At 41.0% G+C, this 27,590-nt stretch overlaps 1 pseudogene; it reads left to right on the top strand.

Annotated features, from left to right (window-relative positions):
• The window catches only part of LOC122679146, a 193,589-nt pseudogene that overhangs the window by 1,639 nt on the left and 164,360 nt on the right, over nt 1-27,590 (top strand).

The raw sequence follows: 27,590 nt of genomic DNA, 5'->3' as shown, positions 1-27,590 counted from the left end.
GGATTGATTACCTCGCTAAGTCTAGTTACCATTTGTTACCATACAAAGTTCTTGTCAGCTATATTATTGGCTATATTCTCTGTGCTGTGACTGACTTATTTTATAAGTGAAAGTTTGTACCTCTTAAACTCCTTTACCTATTTGGCCCCCCCCCCCCAAACTCCCCTCCTTCACTCTGGCAACCATCAGTTTACTCTCTGTATCAATAAGTCTCTTTCTGTTTCTTTTCTTTTCTTTTTTTTTTAAGATTTTATCAGTAAATGAAATCATCAGTATTTGCCTTTCTTTGTCTGACTTATTTCACTCACTTAGCATAGTACCTTCTAGGTCCATCCATATTACAAGGTTGTTTTTTTTTTTTTTCTTTTTTATGGTTGAATAATATTTCTTTACACAAATTCTTTGCAATCCCATGGACTGGAGCCTGTCAGGCTCCTCTATCCGTGGAATCCTCTAAGCAAGAATACTGGAGTGGGTAGCGATTCCCTTCTCCAGGGGATCTTCTCAACCCCTGGTCTGCCACATTGCAGGCAGATTCTTTACCATCTGAGCCATCAGGGAAGCCCCATGTATGCATATATATGCATGTATACACACACACGCACACATACTCACACACATTTATAGCATCTTTACATATGTATAGAATCTTTATCTTTTCATTTATCCTTGGACACTTAAGTTACTTCTATCTTTGCTATTTTAAGTAATGCTGTAGTGACCTAGGGATGTATATATCTTTTTCAGTTAGAATTATTGAAGAAAAAATAATTTTTGTTTTCTTCTGATGAATATCCAGAAGTGGAATTGCTGGATCATATGTTAGTTCTATTTTTAATATTTCGAGGAAGCTTTATACTGTTTTCTATAGTGCCTGCACCAATTGACATTCCCGCCAACAGTACATGATAGTTTTCTTTTCTCCACATCCTTGCCAACATTTGTTATTTCTTGTGTTTTTGAGAATGGCCATTCTGACAGATGTGAGGTGGTATCTCAAGATTGCTGTGGTTGTTCGGGGTCTTTTGTGGTTCTATACAAATTTTAGGATTATTTGTTTAGTTCTGTGAAAAATGCCGTAGGTATTTTGATAGAGATTGCATTGAATCTATAGATTGTTTTGGGTAATATGGGCATTTTAACAGTATTAATTCCTCCAGTTCATGAGCATTTCTGTTTTTCATGTTTTCTTCAATTGCTTTCACCAGTGTCTTATAATTCTCAGAGGACAGGTCTTTCACCTTGGTTAAATATAGTCCTAGGTGTTTTATTCTTTTTGATGCAATTGTCAGTGGGATCGTTTTTATAATTTCTCTTTTTGATGGTTTGTTATTAGTGTATAGAAATTTACAGTGGATTTCTGAATATTAATTTTGTATCCTGCAACTCTGCTGAATTCATTTATTAGTTCTAATAATTTTTTGGTGAGATATCTATAGGGTTTTCTTTATTTGAAATCTGTTTTAGATACTGAAACTGTCCATTCTCAAATTGAAACATTTGTATCTCTGAATTCTCTATTACAGGGTTTGGCTTGTTAGCCTGCGAAATTCATGCTAATTTTGAAAAAGTGAAATAAAGAGCACTTCCAGTTAGTTTTAATTCATAAAAATAAGAAATTATAGAGCCATTGAATAGTTGACTGACATTTTCTGTTAGCATTTACGAATAGGTTAAAATTTTTTTTCTTAAAATCTAGGAATCAGCGATGGACCTTCAGTCACTGCATTAACAAATGGTTTTGACACTGCAGAAGAAAGGTATCAGAAGCTTTAAAAGGTAAGTGGGTGTGCTAGAAAATCTCATTTTTTTTTCCCATGTTGGTCTTGCATATGTTAAATTATAGAGGAATAAAATTGTCAAGCTTGCTTATTAACTTCTCAACCCCAGCTATGAATTGATATTTAGTGGTATTTAAAACAACAGCAAAAATAATTGTTTGCTGGAAAACATTTTGGGGAAGGTTTAGTATTTTCATTGTTAATTTCATTTACAGGAAATATGATGTGGTTATTTTAATCATTTGGAAATAGGTTTACTATGATGCTCTGGATGATGCATAAGTGCTTAGTTGGGAAAAATAGTAAGAAATATTCATAAATTAATAATGCTCCTGATAGGTAATCTATAATCGGTTTGGATCAGAAGTATTCTGCCAAAGTCAAGTAGAATAATCAGAAAACCTACCTGATTGCAAATACTGTTGCTCATGTCGACTATACAGCATTGTTTTGACAGATATTTTATTTCCCTTTTCCAGCATTCCATGGACTTTTTGCTGTTTCAGTTTGGCCTTTGCACTTTTAAGTATGACTACACAGATTCAAAGTAGGTTGTTTTAACAAGTGGTGGGAATTCTTTTGTCATGGCATAATATAACACCCTAAGTCTCCTTTTATCTTATTTTCCCCAGGTATATAACGAAGTCTTTTAACTTCTATGTTTTCCCGAAACCCTTCAATAGATCCTCACCAGATGTCAAATTTGTTTGTCAGGTTAGTAGTATAACTGAGTTGTTGTTCCTTTTTTTTCTGTTACGAATCCCTGATGAAGCTGTGTGGAAACGTGGAATCAGAATTCTCTTTAAAATTTGGTTCTATAACCAACTTTGCACTTCGGGCAAATCACTTTACCTCACTGACCTTCAGTTTTTGGATTATAAATAAATTATACTCTCATCTTTCCTTTGACCTGAGAGTGAGTTAAGGAATAAGATGTAAGAGACAGGCAGAGGGACATGGGAACATGAACTTTATTATAAGTAGAGCTGAATTTGAGACCGTGACTTCGTACTGTGGCTCTTTGGGGGATGTTTTTTATTGTCTTACCCCTGAACTGAACCTATAGATTAGGACCTGCAGGTTTTTTTCCCAACCCCATTTTCACTGCACGCCTCTTCAAGGGTAGACCTTTATTTTCTGGAGGAGCAGAGTATGTGTGTATGCTCTTTGAAAAGAGCAAACCTAAAAGAGAAAGTGAAAGTATAGTCACTCAATTGTGTCTGACTCTTTGCAACCCCATGAACATAGCTCCCAGGGTCCTTAGTCCATGGGATTCTTCAGACAAGAATACTGGAGTGGGTTGCTGTGCCCTCCTCCAGGGGATCTTCCCAACCCAGGGATCGATCCCAGGTCTCCTGCATCGCAGGCAGATTCTTTACTGTCTGAGCCACTAGGGAACCCAGAAGGGGCTAAGTTACATGTGCTCGGTTTCTTTTCCCAAGCTTACCAGTTAGGAAAGAGGGTAGAAAAAGACCACTGGTGCCTCCTGAGGAGGAAAGGGCTGACTTTATGAGCCAAGGTGAGGATTCAGGGAGGGTCCCCTTTAGAACAGCCAGTTCAGAGTTGTAGCTGATCTGGTGGACATTCGGTGAATGTCAGCTTCCCCTTTCTGCTCTCTTAATAATCTGATTAATGAATAAGGAGATCATTGATCTCTATTGATAAGGACAGTGTGAATTAGTGTCTATCATATGGATATGTGATGAAACCTGAGTTTTGGTCTTCTCTTCCTTATAATCTTATGTCTGAGCTTCTCTCCCTGGAGTAACATTAGTTCCTTTGAGTCTTCCCATCTGTCCCTTTTCCTGCATCTAAGTAGTACTGCAGTTAAGAAAGCCTGGAGGGTAGGCTTCTGAGTGATTGAGTCATGTCAGATTCTCTCTGTAATAAGGCAGGATGTAAACAAATGAAGCAGCATTCATTGTATGTCAGGAGCTGGAGAGAAGGTAATTTTACTCTTGTATCCAGTATTTTTCTTAAATTAGCAGATAAACCATAGTTGATATTTCTTTACTTTGCAATAAGCTCAGTTCAGTTGCTCAGTCATGTCTGACTCTTTGCAACCCCATGGACTGTCACACGTGAGGCCTCCCTGTCTATCACCAACTCCTGGAGTTTACTGAAACTCATGTCCATTGAGTCGGTGATGCCATCCAACCGTCATTTAACATCCTCATTTAACAGCTATTTACCAGTCACATGAGTATAGAATACTTCATTAAATGGTATTTGTAAATTTTCTCTGAGAAAGATAGGTTCAGTTTGGACATTTGTATGGATGTAGTTTTCCAGTGGTAGCAGGAAAAGACAGTTCCTTAAAGTGGATTCCATGGTTTTAGCCAGGAATTAATCAAATGCACACAGTGGCAGTGAGACATCTTAGGGATGACAGTATGTTCTAAAAGACCAACACAAACACAACTGGAGACAGGTCGGAAGAACCCTACCCATCACACAAAATCATCCTGTGACTACACCTGGAACACTTCATGCAGTCCTGATAGCCAGGCACTCCTTAAAAAAAGGAAAAACATCATAGACTTGAAGACAGGCCAGAGATTAATGGGCTCAAATGGTGCAGTTCTCTGTTCTGGAAAAACAAAGGCAGGGAAGAGGTTGAGACTCAGTAAGTAAACTTGGCAATTGTATGGATAAGGTAAATGATAGTATCTTTGGATTTTTTTCTGGTCCTCCATCTAAGGTGGATTTTGTCTTGTTTAAAAATCTATGCCTGCAGCAGAGTCGCGTCTTTAAAGGAACTTAGCTTCTAGAGTCGGCGAGTAGGGTGAAGATTGTGTCTAGTGAAAAATTGATCTTGAAAAGCTTTTATTATCCTTAAAGCAGGGAAAATTGGGGGGCAAGACAACTTCCTGTGCTGTGTGAAAACTAAGTATCTGTACACACAGTGAGCCACGCACACTAGGCAGGATGTGGAGGAATGACGCCCTGAGAGCCATGCACACGCCTGCAGCGCGTGCCCGTCCAGGTGAATTGCAAGGCGTCTTCATTGTCTTCACTTCCTGTTTCTTCTGTTCTTCTTTTTTCTGCCTGAACATCTGTAGTGGAGTTCATGGAAGAAAATACATACATGGCCGTGAAAAGTCAAAACACTGCTGCTGTCTATAGAGTAAAAAATGTTGTTTTTAAATCCCCTCTTCCCCCATGCCACTTCTTTCCCCATTTCACTCCTTTTGTGCCATATATACATATGCTCCTGTGTTTACATATATATACACACACACACACACACAAACACAGTTTTAGTTTTTTGCTTTAATATACACAGAATCATAACATTCATATTTTAAATAACTTGCATTTTCCATTTAACACAATGTCTTCATATTTCATAATACAGGTGTATTATAATTTATCTAATTGGAATTGGAAAGTTTTCCAGTGGCTCCCTATTTTAAACAGTGCTATAGTCAGTGTCCATGTGCATGTGTCTTGGTTGTATATAGGAAATTTTTTTTTTTTTGCCGAATCAACATATGTTTTTAAGCTATTTTTTAAATTTATTTTTAATCGGACGATAGTTGCTTTACAATGCTGTGTTGGTTTCTGCCGTACAATAACATGAATTAGTCATAAGTGTATATATGTCCCCTCACTCTTGCACCTCCCTCCCCTTCCTCCCCCACCCCATCCCACCTCTCCAGGTTGTCACAGACTAAGTTTCAAGTTGAACTCCAGGAATGTTTTATAGGATAGCTTTCCTATGAGGGGAATTGATGAGTCATAGAACTTATAGATTTAAAATTTTGATAGATGCCTCAAATTGTCCTCTCTAATATCTATGCTCATCTTTTGAATCCTGAAAATGGTACATTTAGAACAAACCAAAGATAGTGTTTAGTATATTATAAATAAAGTTTGTTGGTTTGAAGTGTTTTCTCTTTATTATGGTAAAAAAAAAATCCATAACCTAAAATTTACCATTTTAAGAGGCTTTAAATTCAGGGGCATAGAGTACATTTTTTTTTGCAGTCTAAAGAGTATTATTTGAGTAGAAAATAAATAGCTTGAAAAAGGGGATGCGTGATCTCTGACTCTGATTTTTAAAGAAGAAAGTTAGGATGGAGTCTAGTGATAGGAGGGGTAAAAACGCCTTTCCATAAGCCATCTTTTGTTGTCTCTGTCAGTGATGGGTATTAGGGGAGCAGAGTTAAGAGTACTCAGGCATGGAAGGTAGAGGGGCTTGTGGCCCAAGTCAGAAGGCACTGGGTCTTATTTCAGAACAGGATGAACAAGGAAGATATAGGGGAAATGGTTGCTTATTTCACATCACAGAAAACCTGGACATGATAGAAAATGATGTGTCTGTATCTGTGTGTGTGTGTGCATGCATGCACATACCCATGTATATTTGACTAGGTTGCTCATAGTTTAAAAGAACTGGTGTCAAGTAATAAAGATACATAAAGTACATAAAAGTATATATAATATATAAAACCTTTTAACCTAAGATTAAAAATAAGTAAGTGAAAAATTGGAAGAAAAGAAAAATGAGGGTGTGATTACTGTGTTATGATTAGAACACAGAATTCATGCCAAAGAAAGTCTTACCTGCTTGTCTCTGAGCTTCCTACCAGCCAAGACAAGGGGGAAACACACGGTCAGTTCTGTGGTCCAAAGGATCAAAATGGACCAGGACTTAGGACCAGTTCAGCTTTCCTCAGATTAGAGACCCCAAGACATTTCCCTTTCTGTTATCATGGTATTTGTCACTCAGTCATGTCTGACTCTTTGTGACCCCATGGACTGTAGCCTGCCAGACTCCATGGAATTCTCCAGGCAAGAATACTGGAGTGGGTAGCCATTCCCTTTTCCAGGGGATCTTCCTGACCCAGGGATTGAACCCAGGTCTCCTTAATTGCAGGCAGATTCTTTATCATCTGAGCCACCAGGGAAGCCCTCTGTGTAGACGACGTTGTCTTCAGCAGCATCTCTAAAGTGGATATGGTAATGAGCTTATTGGAACTGGCAGAGCATCCTCAGTCTAGACTGATGGTGTAACATCAAGTGCGACTCAGGAAGGGCTGCTCTATAAAGGGTCAGATTTAACTGTTCTACCTTCAGTTACTTCAGGAATGTCCAACTCTTTGAGACCCCATCGACTGCAGCATGCCAGGCTTCCCTGTCCATCACCAACTCATGGAGCTTGCTCAAACTCATGTCCATCGAGTCGTGATGCCATCCAGCCATCTCATCCTCTGTTGTCCCCTTCTCTTCCTGTCTTCAATCTTTCCCAGCATCAGGGTCTTTTCCAGTGAGTCAGTTCTTCGTATCAGGTGGCCAAAGCATTGGAGTTTCAGCTTCAGCATTAGTCCTTCCAGTGAATATTCAGGACTGAATTCCTTTCAAATGGACTGGTTGGATCTCCCTTGGACTTGCTGTTCAAGGGACTCTCAAGAGTCTTCTCCAGCACCACAGTTCAAAAGCATCAATTCTTTGGCACTCAGCTTTCTTTGTAGTCCAATTCTTACATCCATACCTGACTACTGGAAAAACCATAGCTTTGAATAGATGGAACTTTGTTGGCAAAGTAACGTCTCTGTCTTTTATTTTATTTATTTATTTATTTTACATCTCTGCCTTTTAATATGCTGTCTAAATTAGCCATAACTTTTCTTCCAAGGAGCAAGTGTCTTTTAATTGGCTGCAGTTATCATCTACAGTGATTTTGGAGTCCAAAATCATGGGACTGGATGCCATGATCTTCGTTTTTTGAATGTTGAGTTTTAAGCCAGCTTTTTCACTTCTCTCTTTCACTTTCATCAGGAGGCTCTTTAGTTTCTTTTTAGTATGTTAAAAAGCAGAGATATTACTTTGCCAACAAAGGTCCGTCTGGTCAAAGCTGTGGTTTTTCCAGTAGTCATGTATGTTTGTGAGAGTTGGTCTATAAAGAAAGCTGAGCACTGAAGAATTGATGCTTTAGAACTGTAGTGTTGGATAAGACTCTTGAGAACCCCTTGGACAGCAAGGAGATCCAGCCAGTCCATCCGAAAGGAAATCAGTCCTGAATATTCATTGGAAGGACTGATGCTGAAGTTGAAACTTGAATACTTTGGCCACCTGAAGTGAAGAACTGACTTATTGGAAAAGACCCTGATTCTGGGAAAGATAGAAGCGGGGAGGAGAAGGGGATGACAGAGGATGAGATGGTTGGATGGTATTGCTGACTCAATGGACACGAGTTTGAGTAAACCCCAGGAGTTGTTGCTGGACAGGGTGGCCTGGTGTCCTGCAGTCCATGGGGCTGCAAAGTCGGATATGACTGAGTGACAGAACTGAATTGAACTGAACACAGTCAAAGGCTTTGGTGTTATCAATAAAGCAGAAGTAGATGTTTTTCTGGAATTCTCTTGCTTTTTAGATGATCCAACAGATGTTGGCTATTTGATCTCTGGTTCTGCTGCCTTTTCTAAGTCCGGCTTGAACATCTGGAAGTTCATGGTTCACATACTGTTGAAGCCTGGCTTGGAGAATTTTGAGCATTACTTTGCTAGCGTGTGAGATGAGTGCAATTGTGCGGTAGTTTGAATATTCTTTGGTATTGTCCTTCTTTGGGATCGGAATGAAAACTGACCTTTTCCAGTCCTGTGGTCACTGCTGAGTTTTCCAAATTTGCTGGCATAATGAGTGCAGCACTTTCACACATAATCTTTTAGGATTTGAACTAGCTCAACTGGAATTCCATCACCTCCACTAGCTTTGTTCGTAGTGATGCTTCCTGAGGACCACTTGACATCACGAATTCTAGGATGTTTGGCTCTAGGTGTGTGATCACACCATCGTGGTTATCTGGGTCATGAAGATATTTTTTGTATAGTTCTTCTGTGTATTTTTGCCACCTCTTTTTAATATCTTCTGCTTCTGTTAGGTCTGTACCATTTCTGTCTTTTACTGTGCCCATCATTGAATGAAATATTCCCTTGGTATCTCTAATTTTCTTGAAGAGATCTCTAGTCTTTACCATTCTATTGTTTTCCTCTATTTCTTTGCATTGATCACTGAGGAAGGCTTTCTTATCTCTCCTTCCTATTCTTTGGAACTCTGCATTCAAATGGGAATATCTTTCCTTTTCTCCTTTACCTTTAGCTTCTCTTCTTTTCTCAGCTATCTGTAAGACCTCCTCAGACAACCATTTTGCCTTTTTGCATTTCTTTTTCTTGGGGATGGTCTTGATCACTGTCTTCTGTACATGTTACAAACCTCTGTCCATAGTTCTTCAGGCTTTCTGTCTGTCAGATCTAATCCCTTGAATCTATTTGTCACTTCTAGTGTATAATCGTAAGGGATTTGATTTAGGTCATACATGAATGGTCTAGTGGTTTTCCCTACTTTCTTCAATTTAAGTCTGAATTTGGCAATAAGGAGTTCATGATCTGAGCCACAGTTGGTTCCTGGTCTTGTTTTTGGTGACTGTTATAGAGCCTCTCCTGGGCTTGCCGGTGGCTCAGTAAAGTGTCTGCCTGCAGTGTGGGAGACCCGGGTTCGATCCCTGGGTTGGGAAGATCCCCTGGAGAAGGAAATGGCAACCCATTCCAGTACTCTTGCCTGGAAAATTCCATGGACTGAGAAGCCTGGTGGGCTACAGTCCATTGGGTTGCAAAGAGTCAGACACAACTGAGCGACTTCGCTTTCACTTTCTTTCATAGATCCTCTCCATCTTTGGCTGCAAAGAATATAATCAGTGTGATTTTGCTGTTGACCATCTGGTGATGTCCGTGTGTAGAGTCTTCTCTTGTGTTGTTGGAAGAGGGTATTTGCTATGACCAGTGTGTTCTCTTGGCAAAACTCTATTAGCCTTTGCCCTGCTTCATTTTGTACTCCAAGACCAAATTTGCCTGTTACTCGAGGTTTCTCTTGACTTCCTACTTTTGCATTCCAGTCCCCTATGATGAAAAGGACATCTTTTTTGAGTGTTAGTTCTAGAATGTCTTGTAGGTCTTTATAGAACCATTCAACTTCAGCTTCTTCAGCATTACTGGCATAGATTGGATTATTGTGTTATTGAATGGTTTTCTTTGGAAATGAACAGAGATCATTCTGTCGTTTTTGAGATTGCACTCAAGTACTGCATTTCAGACTCTTGTTGACAGTGAGGGCTACTCCATGTCTTCTAAGGGATTCTTGCCCACAGTAGTATATATAATTGTCATCTGAATTAAATTCACCCATTCCAGTCTGTTTTAGTTCACTGATTACTAAAATGTCACTGTTCCCTCTTGCCATCTCCTGTTTGACCACTTGTAATTTACCTTAATTCATGGACCTAACAGTCCAGATTCCTATGCAGTATTGCTCTTTATAGCATCAGACTTTACTTCCATCACCAGACACATCCACAACTGGGCATTGTTTTCTCTTTGGCTCAGTCTCTTCATTCTTTCTGAAGTTATTTCTCCACTTCTCTCCAGTAGCATATTGGACACCTACCGACCTGGGAATTTCATTTTTCAGTGTCATGTATCTTTTTCTGTTTTCATACTGTCCATGGGGTTCTCAAGGCAAGAAATTAGAGTGGTTTGCCATTCCCTTCAGTGGACCACGTTTTGTCAGAATGCTCCACCATGACCCTTGCGTCTTGGGTGGCCCTGCACAGAGTGGCTCATGGTTTCATTGAGTTAGACAAGGCGGTTCTGACTTAAAACGAAAATAAAATTAGAGAAGCTCAGTGAAGTTTCCCACCTTCAGTCAGTTGAGTAAGGACTTTGTGAAAATGTTCCCATTCTTGTGTATAATTACTTACTTGATATTTTTTCTACATTTACGTATATATTTTGACTTTGAGATATGTGTTTAGTAAGTCTCTTTACTGGGAATTTTTCTGTACTATGATGTTGAATGTAAAGAACATCCAGTTAAGATTTTGGGCTTCCAGAATCTAAGTTGAAGTGAATATTGATACCTTATAATTTGCACATTTTTTCCCTTAAATTTGAACCTGGGGTGAGATAATAGAAATACATTTAATTTTTATTCAGCAGTTTCCTGCCTCTTGGGAGAATATATGTTCACCAAGTAAGATTTTCTTAAATGTTGGGTAACAAAGGATATTTGTCTTACAAACTATAAGGGAAAAGCCCAGATAGTTGAAGTGAATGAATGGACAGTTCAGCAGCCGTGGAGTAGAAGCCCCTTGTTCTCTGACCCATGGCATGCTACCCCCTTGCCTGGTTGCCTTCGTTTACTCCCCAGAGTTCTTTCTCTGCTTATGTTCACACACCTGCCATGAACATCACTGAAATGCATGTTCTATTTACTCTTGTTTCAGAGCTCAAGCATTGACTTTCTAGCAAGCCAAGGATTTGATTTTAATAAGGTTTTTCGCAACGGTAAGATTACACGTGACCTCTCTTCAGAGCTTGTAAATCTGGACTCGGTTGAGAATTATCTCTCTGTGCGTACTGTCTGAGACAGGGTCTCGGATTTCCATTCCAGCCTGTGCAGCCGTTAGAGTTTTTATTGTGCCCCGCTGTTGAAGGCCTGGTCCAGCATGAGTGGCACAGGAGAGGCGCTGCTGCCTCCTTTAGCTCTGATGAGGCCTCTCGAGCCCCCAGAGTCGTTGGGTGGGGCTTGTGCTGTCACTGGTGTGACTCAGTCGCCTGGCAGACTCCCTGTGGGGTATGTGTCCCTGTTGTCTTCCACTGAGACAAGTGGTCCAGTGTCGCATTTTCATAATTGGCCATGTTTCAGTAATACTGCGATGGTCTTTGGAAGAAAAAATTCAGTTCTGATGGCTAACTTGCTGGGTGATGTGCTGACCAGCAACCTGGTGGGGTGGGGGGACCAAGTCCGAGTCCTTGTCCCCAGCGTAGGGCATGATCCCTCAGAGAGGTGATTGTTAAATATTTAATTAATGAACACTGGACGTTCAAGCACATCAGAGTGGTTTTTTTTTTTCCTCCATTCATTTACTTCCCTAAAAGTGCCTGGGAAAGCCTCTGTCGTTCCCAGCAGTATTAAGTGCCTGCTGCTCTAAGGTCAGTAGCTACTTTTCATTTAATTATTCTTGTAAACTGCTTTCTTTCCCATGGTGGATGTGTTACTGAGTGAGGTAGGGAAGGAGATATTTCTCAGCAAAGGTTCCAGAACATAGACTTCAGCTACAATCTCTTTCCCTCAGCATGATCTCCTTGTAGGGTCTTTAGGACCATGTCATGTTGGTTGTTTAATTGCTTCAGTGGTGCTGCATCCTCATATCTACTGGTGCTTTTGATATTTGGAAATGCTAAAAAAATTTTTGAATCCAAACTGCTTAACCTAGTGGGTAAACCTGCTGGGTAACACAATTTGGGTATAACAAAGTAATTTTATTTCCTGTGGCTCATGCTTGACTCTGAAAGCCACTATAAAATACAAATTCCACATATAGTTAGAGTACTATGATGGAATGTGTGCAGTTTTTTTTTTTTTTTTTGGCATGTGGGATCTTAGTTCCCTGACCAAGGATCGAACTCGTGCCCCCTGCATTGGAAGCATGGAGTCTTAACCGCTGGACCATCTGGGAAGTCTTATTGCAGAAATGTTTTGAAGGAACTACTTTAACCAGATTCCTATGAATGTGTAATTTCCAGCCTGATGGTTTTATTTTCATAGAAGGAGAGAAACAGCTTCATGAAGGATGCTTCATTTTCTAGTTTTGTAGTCAGACCTTGAAGTATTTTAGTCACAACTGCATCAGGGCTCCCAGGCCATCTGTTATTACTGAGACTCTTATCCCTGTGCTTTAAATCTGACCCGGACCTTTATTCCTCTTCCTTATTAAATCTTTGCACTCTAGGGTTTGCACATGCTAGACCCTTTCCTCCTGGCAGCCTCCTTGGACATACCTCTGACTTCCTTGTCTGAAGTGGAACCAGGTGACTGCCGTCACCATTCTCCCAAGCACAGATGGTTTCAGCTGTCTATGCAGCCGGGCGGTAGGCCTTCCACCTCAGTCCAGCTGAGTTCTTCTCAGGAGCCACGGCTCTTCCCAGGGCTGTGTAACCAGCTCTGCCGTCCCCCTTCTGCTGACGTCCTGGGTGTGATAGAACTGGGATTCTAGTGCAGGCTGTCTAACACCTGAATTTATGCTCTTTAACCTCCAGGTGGAATCTGCATTCCTGCAAATGTTCCCCTCTCTTCACCCCAGCCTCAATTATTTTAGGTTCTGTTTGCAAGGACACCAGAAGCCTAGACTTTGGCTCATCTTTCTCTCTATTCCTACCTCTCTCCTCCTTCTGGGTTACTCCAGCATCCACATGGAGCACCTGCAAAAGCTCTGTCGTGTCTACTCCCAGGGGGTCAGCAGTCCTCGCTTCTGCCTCCCCTTAGCTGTCCACTCCCTTAGTGGCATCATGGGTCTTATCAGGAGGAACTGTGCCCACCTCCATCATTTCTCCTTGACAGCGCCTCCTCTCGTCCTTCACATCCACTTGGCTACCTCATTTCAGCAGTTGGTTGATCTCCATTGCTTTCTCACTGTCAGTTACCTCCTACTGTCTGGTCTTAACTTCGCTCCTTGTCCGCCTGGTCCATTATTATCCTTTCTTCTTCCTCTTGCTCCTCTCCACATATTGAACTCGTCTAGCTAAGTCCCAGCCTTAGTTGGTTCTGATCACTCACTTTCTCTCTTCCTGAGCATCTGAGTATTGCAGTAAAATGGAACATACCTGAGCTCATTTGTCACTTTAAATGCATGAGCACAAGCATCAAGTAAGGACTCCATCATGCTCAGAAATCATACTTTTCTGACTTAGAAATTCCCTTTCTGACTTTCTACGATATCAGTATTTTTACTTTCTCTCTCCAGGCCTCCCTCTCAGCTGCTGGTCATGACTCAATGAAAATAGAAGCCAGCAGGCAAGAGCCAGTTTGTGTTCTTACCACCAGACCCACAGGTCTCCCCGCCGAGCCTGGGCCCAGCCTTTTCACAGGTGTTCCTTAGAAGGCTGGTCCCTCCCTCTGTGTCAGGCACTGGCCCTTCCAGTTTGCCCTTCTGTCTGCTGGATGTTTTCCCTTCTCTGCTGATCATTCCATCAACCTTTGTAAACATTCTTTTAGTGTTGCTGCTGCTGCTGCTAAGTCACTTCAGTCGTGTCTGACTCTGTGTGACCCCATAGATGGCAGCCCAACAGGCTGCCCCATCCCTGGGATTCTCCAGGCAAGAACACTGGAGTGGGTTGCCGTTTCCTTCTCCAATGCATGGAAGTGAAAAGTGAAAGTAAAGTTGCTCAGTCATGTCCGACTCTTTGCGACCCCATGGACTGCAGCCTACCAGGCTCCTCCATCCATGGGATTTTCCAGGCAAGAGTACTGGAGTGGGGTGCCATTGCGTTCTTCGTCTTTTAGTGCAGAGCTCCTTAATCTAGTCCAGAGGCTGCTTTCCTGCTATAGAGTGAGTTCTGGAGTCTGAATCTGGGGAAGGTGGTGATGAGTTGACATCTATATTTTGTCTAACCTTGAACTGAATTTGTTCATTTCTTCTGTTAGGAATGTAGGCAACAACCCAGCCACCTTAGCAGTAGCAGGAAGTTTGTCCTCAGTGAAATCCTAGGTATCTTCAAGTGGCATTTTTGTTGTGGCAGATATCTTGAATATTGTTTACCTTCGCCAGTACTTTGAAATTACCATCATTAATTCACCTGCCAGTAGGTCTTTTAAAAAAAATATTTATGTATTTAATTTACTTATTTGGCTGCACCAGGTCTTAGTTGCAGCGCTTGGAATCTTCGATCTTTGTTGCAGCATGTGAACTCTCAGTTATGGCATGCCAGATCTAGTTCCCTGACTAAGGATTGAACCCGGGCCCCCTACATTGGAAGCGCAGAGTCTTAGGACCAGTGGGGAAGTGCCTGCCGTTAGGTCTTCTTATTTAATGTGTTGACCAGGAAGCTGGTATCTTACATTACTATATCATAGATATAAAAAAAGTTCTTGGTAACTATTTCAGTATAATTACTTTCCTTTATAATCTTGTGTATTTTATTTTATGCATTTGAAAACGTCATTTTGAGGTAGGGCCTGTAGATTTCACCCGACCACCAAAGGAGTAGGTGGCACGTGAAGATGAATCACGCCCGTGGGGATCTGTCTGTCTCAGAATAACACTGACCAAGCACACCCGCCCCTCACTTGATTCCACATCCCCAGCGCCACTTCTGGCCTGCGATGCTCCCACTCAGAGGAAAGCATCTTGAATGAGGGGCTTGCGCTTGCCATTCCTGCCTCTTCCCCTCTAGTTTTCTCTTTACCCACCTGAGCCCGTTTGCTGTCCACAGCCCTCCTTGGACTTGAGGTCGGGTCAGACTAACAGGATCTCACACCTTGTGGATCCTTCTTTGTCTTCACTCCGCCTTTGGCGGAATTTGACTGGGTCGATTGCTCCCTCCTCCCCTGGACACTCTCCCCTGGCTTTTAGACTCTTCGTTCTGTGCTTTTCCTCCTGCCTCCCTCTGGACTTCTCCCCATTCTGACTGTTTCGTCTCCTCTGGCTTCAATGTTAGTCTCATATATTCCATGGTTTTATTTACTTTTTATTATTAAATTCTTATTTTGAAATAATCTCAGACTTTATAAATGTTGCCAAAATACCTCAGAGAATTCCTGGTACCTGCCCTCCAGTTTCCTGAATGTTGGCATTATACTGTTTGCCTTGTCATCCTTTCTCTCATTACATGCTTGTGTATAATTTTTTCCCCCCAAACCATTTTAGAGTAAGTTCCAAACATGACATTTCTTTATTCTAACTACTTCAGTGTGCATTTTCCTAAAAACAAGTACCTTCTCTTACACAGTACAGTAATCCAAATTAGGAAATGGATGTTGCTCTAGTACTGTTACCTCATTTACAAACCTAATGTATATAAGTTTTGCTACTTAGAGTAAAAGAGAAAAACAACTTCTCCCCATCCAGATTCACTCTGGGCTCACACGCTGCATTTAAGCTGTCATATCTCTTTGCTCTTTTACAATCCAGAACAATTTCTCAGTCTGTCTTTGATTTGAGTACCTTGACAGTATTTTGTAGCGGAGGCTAGTTTGTGGCATGCCCCTCGATTGGGACTTTTTTGATGTTTCCTCAGCCAAGTCCAGTACTCTTGCCTGGAGAATCCCATGGATGGAGGAGTCTGGTAGGCTACAGTCCATGGGGTCGCTAAGAGTTGGACATGACCGAGCGACTTCACTTTGACTTTTCACTTCCATGCATTGGAGAAGGAAATGGCAACCCACTCCAGTGTTCTTGCCTGGAGAATCCCAGGGACGGGAGAGCCTGGTGGGCTGCCGTCTATGGGGACGCACAGAGTCGGACACGACTGAAGCGACTTAGCAGCAGCAGCCAAGTCCAGAGGCATCGATTCGTCTCGGGCAGAGACACTGCAGATGCGTGCTGCTCAGTACATCATATCAGGAGAACGTGACACCAGTGAGCCGAGTTACTGATGATTATCGCTCTTCTGTTTACTTTTAGAAAAACACACGTACAGTACGTCATCTGTTAACCATTTCTAAGTATACAGTTGGCTGGTATTAAGTACATGCATATTGTTGTGCAGCTTTTGGTGTTTGGAATGTTGATCAGACTTCTTCAATTAGGTTTAGCATCCACTGATGAGTCTTGCTTGAGACAGTTATTACTGCTGACAAATGATGATTTTCTAACTTCATCATTGGTTCCACAGTTTGTTAACTGTCCCATGACTTGTAATGCCCCCCTTTATCCTGATGACACCTGAATTTGTATCTCAGCACCTTTCTCCTAAGCTTTAGCCTTTTATTTGTAGCTCTTCATTTATATGTACATCCCTAGATGATTTAATATGTCCAGGAGGTAGCTTTTGGCTTTATTGGGACAACTGTGTCCATTTATTTTACTCACTGTGTGTGGCTGTTTTCATGTTACAAAGATGTTGAGATCTCATGTTGCCATAGAGATCTCCATATGGCCCATAAGCCTAAAATGTTTCTTGTTTGTCTCTTTAAGGAAAGGTGTACTGATCTCTGATCTAAGCGGTTATCTCCTGCCTGGACAACCACAGTGAACAGTTCCTTCTGGCTGACCTCCCTACTTCAGTTCTCATAGAAGTCCAGATGGTCTTTTAAAAACATGGAGCAGGGCTTCCGTGCTGGTCTAGTGGTTAAGAATCTGTCTTGCAATGCACATGGGTTTGATCCCTGGTCCAGGAAGATTCCATATGCAGTAGGGCAGCTAGCCCGTACATCACAGCTACTGAACCTGAGTGAGCTCTAGAGCCTGTGCCCGCCATAGCTAGAGAGTAGCCCCTGCTGTCTGCAACTGGAGAAAGCCCGTGCGCAGCAGCAAAGACCCAGTGCAGCCAAAAATAAATAAGTAAATAATTTTTAAAAAGTACATGAAAATAACGGAGCAGATAATGTGATTATTGTGCTTAAAGCCTTGCAACAGCATCCCGTTGTCCTTAGAATAAGTAAATTCTTACCGTGGCCTCTAAGGGCCCGTGTAATCCTGCCCCATCCTCTGCAGCCTGACATTATTCCGTTCTCCTGCTTACAGCTTCCTTCTCTGGAACTGTTTCTGGAACAGTCCAAGCCATTTCTGTCCTCTGGGCATTTATGTCTGTTCCCTGCCTGAAATACTCTTCCCCCAGTTCCTGCGTGTCTGATCCATGCTCACCTTTTGGGTCCTCCTGCCTGGTGGCCTTCTTTGGTCGTCCTAAGGTTGTTCCCTTCACTACAGAGCAGGACGCATCTACCTTGTTCATCATTAGCTCACCGGCACCTGGTATGGTGCCTGGCACAGTGTACATGCCAAATTACAATTTATTGAGAGATGAATGAACGAATGAGCACATGGAGTGAATGAAATAAGACACATACATTTCAAAATCACTTGCTGTTTCCATTGATTTTTTTTTTTTTTGAGCTGTAGTCAAATATGGTCTTTCCCAAGTATTTTAGACTCTGTGGTTTGTTACAAAATTTTTTATGATAAACAGTGACTTCTGCTAATACACGCTTTTAAAAATTCTGTTCAGGAATTCCGTACTTAAATCAGGAAGAAGAAAGACAGTTAAGAGAGCAGTATGATGAGAAGCGTTTGCAGTCCAACGGCGCAGGTGCTCTGTCCTACACGTCTCCTAACACTTCAAAGTGTCCCGTGACAATTCCTGACGATCAGAAGAAGTTTATTGACCAAGTAGTGTAAGTTCCTAAACTGAAAGCAGACGTGCGATGAGACGTGTGTCTTGGGGCAGGATCGATGCCTGTATCTCAGGCTTGTGATACCCACACACAGCGCACACAGAGGGTGATGTGAGGGCAGGATTTAATTGTGGCATACCTGAGTTTGTGTTATATGTTGTTCAATCGCTGAGTTGTGTCCGTCTCTTTGCGACCCCATGGACTGCAGCATGCCAGGCTTTTCTGTCTTTCACTGTCTCCTGAAGTTTGCTCAGACTCATGTCCATTGAGTTGGTGATGCCATCCAACCATCTGCTGTCAATTGTAAATGGAGTTTTGTGTACTGTGCGCAGAATTGCCATGTGTCACCAGGCCTGAGACTGCCTTGGCAAGGGGGCAGACCTCTTGTGTGGACCACAGGCCTGACAGCCACTGTTCCCCCAGAGGCAGAGGCCCATCCAGATATTGCAACATATCTGTGTTTTTTTTTTTCTGTTGTGGTGAAGTTCTGACAAGCAAATGTGCCACGGGAGGAGCGTCTGGTTTTGCTTAGTTTAGTTATCAGTATAACTGCTGACTCATTGGAAAAGACCCTGATGTTGGGAAAGATTAAAGGTAGAAGGAGAAGAGGGTGACAGAGGATGAGATGGTTGAATGGCATTACTGATTGAATGGACATGAACTTGGGCAAACTCTGAGAGATGGTGAGGGAGAGGGAAGCCTGGCATGCTGCAGTCCATGTTGTTGAGACGTGGACATAACCTGGCGACTGAACAACAGACTACTTGGCGACTGAATAACAAAACTACTTGACTAGGAAAGTAAAAATGTAAATCACTTGTATCAATGAATCCTTGAGAAGTTGTCACTGACTCATTAATAACAATGACAAAAAGAATCTGCCAAAGTAAAGTATTTTAAGCCTTACTGAACTAAAAAGTTATGATTTGGTAAAATTACATTGTCATATGTTACTGCTTTTGAGTATGGTGGTTCTTTTGATTGATGACTTCGTTCCTTAATGATGCTGATGGTCATATTTTTATTCTAATTCTTCAGAAAGAAAATAGAAGATTTATTACAAAGTGAAGAGGACAAGAACTTGGATTTAGAGCCATGTACTGGGTCAGTTGCCTTGAATATTTTCACTTGTTCTTTTTTGGGAAAGGTAGATGATTTCTGGCATGTGCTCTTCTTGGTCTCTTAAAAACATTCATAAATAGTCTTTTTATTATAGGTATGTTCCCAAGATTTCAGCACTAACTTTAGTGTTAACACAGTGGGGAGCATGGTATATTGAGACACTGAATGAGTGCTTTGTCCTGTCCTGGAGGGAAGAAAACTGTTATGCACCTCTGCTTTAAGACATGCTCAAGAGTGCGTAATTATTGTAGCCTTGATGTGTGCTTCATACAGAAAGACTTCAGAAGAGCCAGAGTCCATTGTTAGGCTATTTCTGTCCTTTTCATTTCTCTCTGCAGTAAAAAGCATCGGTGTTTCAAAGAGTCAGTAATTGAAACAGCCTGCTTTCCTTCCTTCTCCTTTGTGACTAGCTTCAACAGAAGTGTTTTAATGCATCTGTCTACTTAAAATTCTCTTCATACAGCCACAGGAGGTAATATTTTGGTTTGATAAGGACTTCTGCCTCTTTTATAAAGGCAGTATAATAATAGCAGTGATAAAGAGCATTTTCAATTCATTAGTTCTCTTGGAGAAGGGAATGGCTACTTCAGTATTCTGGCCTGGAGAATTCCATGAACTGTTCCATGGGGTCGCAAAGAGTTGGACATGACGGAGCGACTTTCACTTTCACGTTCAGTTCATTGATTCGGCTGTGTCGGGACACAGTTGTGGCACACGGGCTTGTCTCGCAGCTTGTGTGGTGTGTGGACTGAGTTGCCCCTTGGCATATAGGATCTTAGTTCCCCGACTAGGGATCAAACCCGAGTCCTGTCCATTGAAAAGTGGATTCTTAACCACTGGACCACCAGGGAAGTCCCAGTAAAGAGCATTTTGATGAAGAAAGGTGGTGAGGAATCCTCCCACCTCAAGCATCCTCTCTGTTCTTTTTTGCATGTTAACTGTCACTTCTAATGAAGCCTCTTTTAAAACTTATGTGGTCTTTCCCAACCAGTGCTTGGTCAGTTTGAATTTTGCTTCAATGATTGCAAATTAATACCTTTTCATTTGTTTTCGTAGGTTCCAAAGAAAACTGATTTATCAGACTTTGAGCTGGAAGTAAGTGTTTATATTATACATGAGGGCTCTGTGAGGGACCCAGGATTAAAAAATTAAAAGCAGTTTTTTAGCCTTTATTTCATTTTTGATGTTCTGCTGGTTTTGGTGACTTGACCATACTGTGTTCTTGGGCAGTGCTTCATTTTGTTACTGTTTTCCCCCCAATTTCTTAAGTTAAATACCCGCTTAATTTATTTGCTCTTGCTTCTTAGTAGCTGCTGTAAAGGCTTTACAGTTTTCTTTTAATGATCGATTTGGCATATCCTAAATTGAAGTATTATTTGAAGGTATATGAAGGTATGTGTAGTACCTTTGAAGGTATATAATAAAGTTTGGCTTTAAGACCTGGGAAATACTCAGGTGAATGGTCTTTGTTTTTCTTTTTTGAAACAGGATAATTTTTACTTAGATTCTTGTCATTTAATTTATGCAGCTTAAAATATTTAATTATATTAGGCTGCCTTCTTTACTATATTTCAGTAGCATTGTACACAAAATTTTTAATTTCATACTTTTGCTGTTTATAAGAAATACTGAAATAAAGTAGATTAAATGAAAGGTGAATGCTTTTTCTAAAGCAGGGATTAGACCATGGGTGGGTTTCAGGAGGCCTGTGAATCTCCTGAAATAATGTCCAAAATTTTGTATGTGTTTTTTTCTGGAGGTGTTTCCATTAGTTTAGTTATATTTTCAAGTAAATCTCTTAACTTAGCAGTTGAAGGTCAGGATTGGAGAGATGGATGTTTGCACTTGACTTTGTTTGGGGTTCTTGTTCTTTCGTTAGAATCTGCCAGTGAATTTACTTTGACCAGACCAGGAAAAGGGCCATTATTATTTGATCAGGCTCCTTTCTTCTCATGTTATCCTTGCAACATACTCCCTATGGATTCCAGATTCCTCTCCTTGGCAGATGCCAACTACTGTGCAAGCTTACCACAGAGTTACTCATCTCAAACCTCCCCTGTGTGTGCCCCAAACCATCTAAAGAGACCTTCAAAATTTCACTTAGGAAGTAAGCATTGTGACATTTAGAAGCAAGATTTGACTGTGAAGTAATGTGTTGACTGTATTATATGATGCCTGACATTTCAGAAACTGTCTAAGTCCTAAAAACTTAATTTGAAATGAGATACATTGCTGTATTCTAAGAGCAGAGATAGGGAAACATTTGGAAACTGAAATATTATGGAATAGGCTTACTCTACAGTCTTCCTGTAGTGATATTTATTGCATACTTAATAAAACTGATGTAATGAAATTATAGCTATATAGTTGTTTTAAAAGTACTTTAGGGTCTTAGCTGTCATTATCTCATCTATTGATAAGCACGTTTTCTTTCTTTTCTTTAGGTATCCCAAAGGCATTCATGTTGAGACTTTAGAAACTGAAAAGGTAACCCCAAGGCTTATCCAGGGCCAACATTAAATGCACTGAACCAGTGCCATAGTAATCAAATACAAAGTGCAGTCAGATCAGGAAGTTGAAAATCAGAGTTGACTCCCATACGCATGAGCTGGGCGACATTGGACAAGTCATTTCCCCGCTGCCAGCCTCAGTTTCCTCATTTGTAAATCCACTCATGAGCATGGTGATGATGAGCTCTACTGTCTCACGGCTTTTTAAAAAGTAGTGGATGGAACTGAACTTTGTAAACTTGAGAGCATGCAAATGTTAGTATGTGTTCTCATCATCACAGAAAGCTGGTATGCATGGTACTCCTGGAGTAATTGCTTCTTGTTACATGGGCCACTAAAATTAGGTTTTAGAATCTGGGGCATAAGCATGCTGTCATCATGTATTCCCAGAGAGCAGTGATAGAACCGAAATGGGTAATGGTGGGCTGATGGTGGGTTCCTTTGACGGAACTATAGAATTTTAGAATTTATTTCATTTCTGTAACAGTTGATATCTGGCTGTCCTTTTTATAATGCAGAGTGAGAACTTTTCCTACCGTGTCTGATAAATGTTGTCCACGTTCCATTGCCAAGAATGTGTTGTCCAAAATGCCTGTTTAGTTTTTAAAGATGGAACTCCACCCTTTGCTTGGTTTTAAGTATGTATGGAATGTTATGATAGGAATAGTAGTAGTGGTGGTCAGACAGATGGAAATGGTGCGGAGACAAAAATATACATGTGAAATAAACTCAGTATTTAAAAAAAAAAAAAAGAATTTGGTTCTTGTTCTTAAGTGAGATGTATAATTAAGAGATTATGTATTAAATCTTGCTAGAAGATAAATCTCAAACTTTGACACAGGAGATTTTGTGGTGTTTGATTGATCCAGAATGCAGTGTGAGAAAGAAGATGCTAGTTACCCGACAAGTTACTGGAAAATCCAGGATTTTTCTCTTATGTTAATAAGATACAATACAGAAATTTTTTAAATTGAGGTAGGGTTGACTTACAGTATTAGTTTTAGGTATATAATATAATGATTTAAATTTATATGGGTTACATAGAATTTTTATTTTAAAACCAGCTATTTTGAAATCCATGTTCAAGTACAACATCTTAGTGTCCATTATGGAGTGTCTTACTCTCACAGTCTCTTGATATTTATAATTGACTCTGTTGGGGTGAATTAATAAATCATAGGAAAATGTCATGGAAACATGGAGATGAGTTCTAGTTTGTAAAGCAACAACTCAACTTTGGTGGCATTTCAAGATACTTTGAATGTGTTTTTCCCCTGAAAGACTGTGCACTGATAAAAAATTATAACTTCTAATGGTGGCAGAACCTGAATTTCAAGAGGGTGAGGCGGGTCGGGTAGCTTCCAGAAAATTGAATATCTGCCTTATGTCTTTTAGAAAGAGCGATACATTGTTATCAGCAAAGTAGATGAAGAAGAACGCAGAAGAGAGCAGCAGAAACAGGCTAAGGAACAGGTGACTGAACTACACTCATTTCCTTTGGGTGAGAAATGCCAAGAGAATTGTAGAGCTTTTGTTAGATTCAATTTAGTGAATCATTTTCTACCATAGAAGAGTTGAATTCATAGCAAAACCTGAAAGAGAATGAGGGTAGGTATTTAGATGTAGCCAGCAAAGTGAGGGTGGCATTGTGGTGGACTGTCTTCACCTCCGTGAAGCCATCTCAGAGCAAGAGTTAGTGGCTATCATTCAGACTTTGTGTCACTGAGCATCTCAGCCCATTAAGTGATCTCACCGTGGCTAAATTCAGGCCCGGTTAACTAGTTTTCCTAAAACAAAGTTGAGACGATATGGGCCTACAGATGCATGCTCATAGTTAACATTGGAACCTCACTCTAGTTGTCCTCTGGAGAATGGTTTCGAGCAGGAAGACTAGTTAAGCTGAAGAGTAACCAGCTAAGAGACACCAGTGGCCTTAAACAGGAGAAAGTGAAGTGGAAGTGTTAAATGGTCTTTCATGTCCAACTCTTTGCCACCTGATGGACTGTAGCCCACCAGGTTCCTCTGTCCATGGAATTCTCCAGGCAAGAATACTGGAGTGGGTTGCCATGCCCTCCTCTAGAGGGGCTTAGCTTTGAGAACAGGTTTTTTTTTTTTTTCTTTTAAAAAAAATATTGTCTTAAAAAATTTAATTCTGGTAAAATATGTAACATGAAATTTACCATCTTTGCCATTTTGAAGTGTTCAGTTCTGTACTGTTAAGTACATTCACATTGTCCTACAACCATCACCACCATCCATCTCCAGACTATTTTTATCCTGCAAAATTGAAACGCTATACCCATTAACTAGTAACTTCCCACTCCTCCCATCCCCCAGCCTCTGGTACCCACCGGTCTACCTTCTGTCTGTGAATTTGACTCCTCTCAATGCCTCACATAAGTGGAATTGGATAGTATTTGTCTTTCTGTTACTGGCTTTGTTCATTTAGCGTAATGGCATTTTGGGTTCATCTTTATTGTAGCATGCCTCACAATTTCCTTTCTTTTTGAAGTCTGAATAATATTCTATATACCACATTATGTTTGTCCATTTACCTGTTTATGGACTCTTGTGTTGCTTCTGTCTTTCGGTTCTTGTGACTAATGCTGCTCTGAACATGGTTGTCAAGGACTCTCTTGAGTCCTTGCTTTCAATTCTTTGGGGCATATACCCAGGAGTGGAATTGCTGGATCATATGATAATTCTATTTTTAATTTTTTGAGGGACTACCATGCTATTTCCCACGTGACTGTACCACTTTTCATTCCCACCAACAAAGTACAAGTGTTCCAATTTCTCCACAAAACCACCAGTGCTTTTCAGACTCAAGAGTAGTTTAAGGAGGTAAACAATTTCAGTGAGGGTGAAGTGGGAGAGCAGGGGGCTTGCAGGTTCCTGGGAATTAAACTGGACCTAGTGAATTTTTTTTGTTTTAATTTAAATTTTTGACCATGCCACACAGCATGCAGGATCTTAGTTCCCTGACCAGGAGTAGAACCCATGCCCGTTGCAATGGAAGCACAGTCTTAACCCCTGGACCAGGGACATCCCAGGAGAAGAGTCATTAAGTAATTTAGCTGTGAAGAGATAAGGAGAAGGAGAATGGTTCTCTAGAGTTTAGAGTTAAGGAAGGGATTTCAAGATAGGAAAGAAATTGAGTCTGTTTAAGCACCGTCATGAAGAAGACAGGAGAGAAGAAGCTGAGTGGGAATGCGTCTCAGTGTGATGCTATAAAAATTTTGTAAAAATGCATTTGACCAGGAAAAAAGACAGCGGGGTGGTGGGGGGGGGCTTCCCTGGGGGCTCAGTTAGTAAAGAATCCTTCTGTAGCGCAGGAGGATCCTTGGGTTGGGACAATCCCCTAGAGAAGAGAATGGCAACCCACTCCAGTATTCAGTATTCTTGCCTGGAGAATTCCATGGACAGAGGAGCCTGGTGGGCTACAGTTCATGGGGTCAAAAAGAGTCTGACACGACTGAGCAACTAAGCACTCACTCAGGAAAAAAAAAAAAAAATCAGAGAATTCTTGATTAACAGATGGTCTGAGTGGTTCTCCTCAGAATGGAATGCAGTATTGATTTGGCCAGCAGGTGGCAGCTTTTAAAAGTCCCTGTTTATAAGACAACTTCTCGTTTAGTCCTTAAGTTGTATCAGACTCTGCAACCCTATGGACTGTAGCCCACCAGGTTCCTCTGTCCATGGGATTACCCAGGCAAGAATACTGGAATGGGTTGCCATTTCTTCCTCTAGGGGATCTTTCTGACCCAGGGATTGAACCCATGTCTCCTGCATTGGCAGATGGATTCTTTACTGCTGAGCCACCAGGAAGCCCCTCAAGGCAGCTTGAGGGATATGGAAATTTCAACAGTTGATTGGAAGTGATGAGTATACCCTAGCACTGTTATCTTAGTAACTAGTGAATAGTTTGCCACTTGCTCAGCCCTCTCTCTGAAACAGAAAAATGGTACATGCAGAAATCATTTCCAACACACTTGTTTGGGGGTGATGGACTCAAAGCAAACAAAAGTCATCTAACTGGATATAAAATTTCAGTCTCTGGTTTTTTTTTTTTTTTTTTTTTTTTTTGCTTAGATTCAATAAAGAACTCATTCAAATAAGGAACATATATATTTCAATAGTTGGTGTTTTGTTTTGTTTTTAAATTAGGAAGAACTGAATGATGCCGTGGGATTTTCTAGAGTCATTCATGCCATTGCTAATTCGGTAAGTGAAACACATTTTGTAATTAATTTCCTGGACATAACATTTACTGTGAAATGCCAAGTTATCATTGCAAATCCATCATCTGGTCACATTGATGTTAGAATGTTTTCCTGGTCTGGAGGGAGAAGTTAGAACTTCATAAAGATAGCTTGTTGTCATAATGCGCTCAGTGTGACATTGTAATTGCTGAATTACATCCAAACCATTTTTTCAGAAAGCATTTCTATTAAAATGCAGAAGAGGATTATACTGTGATGGCCTTATGTGGCTCCATGAAACTGATATTTATTATTCTCAAAACCAACAAGAAGCAGAATAGCAAACTAAAGAATATGAGGAGAAATAATCCAGTGTTTGAAACCTTGTATTCCTTCATTAAAAGAAATCTAGAGGATAAAAATAATTGTGTTGAATTCTTCCACTTAATTGAATCTTGTATCTTTGTTTTTAAAATAATCTTATTTATTTATTTATTTTGGCTGTGCTGGGTCTTTGTTGCCGTGAGGGCTTTTCTCTAGTTTCAGCGAATAGGGGCTACTCTCTAGTTGCGATGCGCGGGCGTCTCATTGCGGTGACTTCTCTTGTTGTGGAGCACAGGCTCCAGACCACGTGGGCCTCAGTAGACATGGCACATGGGCTCAGTAGTTGTGTCTCCTGGGCTCTAGAGCACAGGCTTGATGGTTGTGGCACACGGGCTTAGTTGCTCCCCAGCATGTGGGATCTTCCCGGGCCAGGGATTGAACCTGTGTCTCCTGTATTGGCAGGCAGATTCTTTACCACTACCCCAGAGAAGCCCTGAATTAATTATATCTTGATAACATTTGATGCATTTAAAAAATGTGTCAACTGTTTATGTAAATGTGCTGGAGGATTCTGTGATAGATATAGTAGATATTTTCCCTTGTTTCTTACATCCTTTAAGAAAAGAAGCACACCCATCTTGCAGAGAGAAACTGGGTCTTGCTGCTGGTTGTTCTGTTGAGTTACCCATCCAAGTCACACTGCTTGCCTGATGCTAAACTTCCTGGAGTCCGAGACTTCCTTGTCCTTGAGTAGCTGGCCTAGGGAGAAGGATTTGTCTCCCTGGAGGAGTCATCTTGTCCCTTAAATGCTGAGCCCTGCATCGGGGAAGCTTGAGGGCAGTGCTTCAGGAGTCCGTGGTTGTCTCAACAGTAGGTGCAGCCTTGTCACACAGGAGCACTTTTGGGGAGGCAGCCACTGGCCCTGGGAAGGGGTAAACAGAACTTAGACCTTGAGAGAGAGAAGGGCTGGCTCCTCAGGAGCTCTTTCAAGTAAATGATATTACTGGAACAGAATAGAACCAGGGATGAGCCTGGAGAAAAACAAAGGTGTGGGTCTCTTGAGAAGTAGCCAAAAAGCTAGTTTAGAACTCAACATTTCAAAAAACTAAGATCATGGCATCTGGTCCCATCACTTCATGGCAAATAGATGGGGAAACAATGGAAACAATGACAGACTTTTTCTTGGGCTCCAAAATCACTACAGGTGGTGACTGCAGCCATGAAATTAAAAGACACTTGCTCCTTGAAAGAAATGCTGTGACAAACCTAGATAGCGTATTAAAAAGCAGAGACATCACTTTGCCAACAAAGATCCATATAGTCAAAGTTACGGTTTTTCTAGTAGTCATGTATGGATGTGAGAGTTGGACCGTAAAAAACGCTGAGCACTGAAGAATTGATGCTTTTGAACTGTGGTGTTGGAGAGAAGACTCTTGTGAGTGCCTTGGACTGCAAGGAGATCAAAGCAGTCAGTCCTAAAC

This window comes from Cervus elaphus, chromosome 21 (genome assembly GCF_910594005.1).
Source record: "Cervus elaphus chromosome 21, mCerEla1.1, whole genome shotgun sequence".
Lineage (NCBI taxonomy): Eukaryota > Metazoa > Chordata > Mammalia > Artiodactyla > Cervidae > Cervus > Cervus elaphus.
The sequence above is the reverse complement of the archived record's forward strand: the minus strand, read 5'-3'. Positions and strand labels throughout refer to the sequence as shown.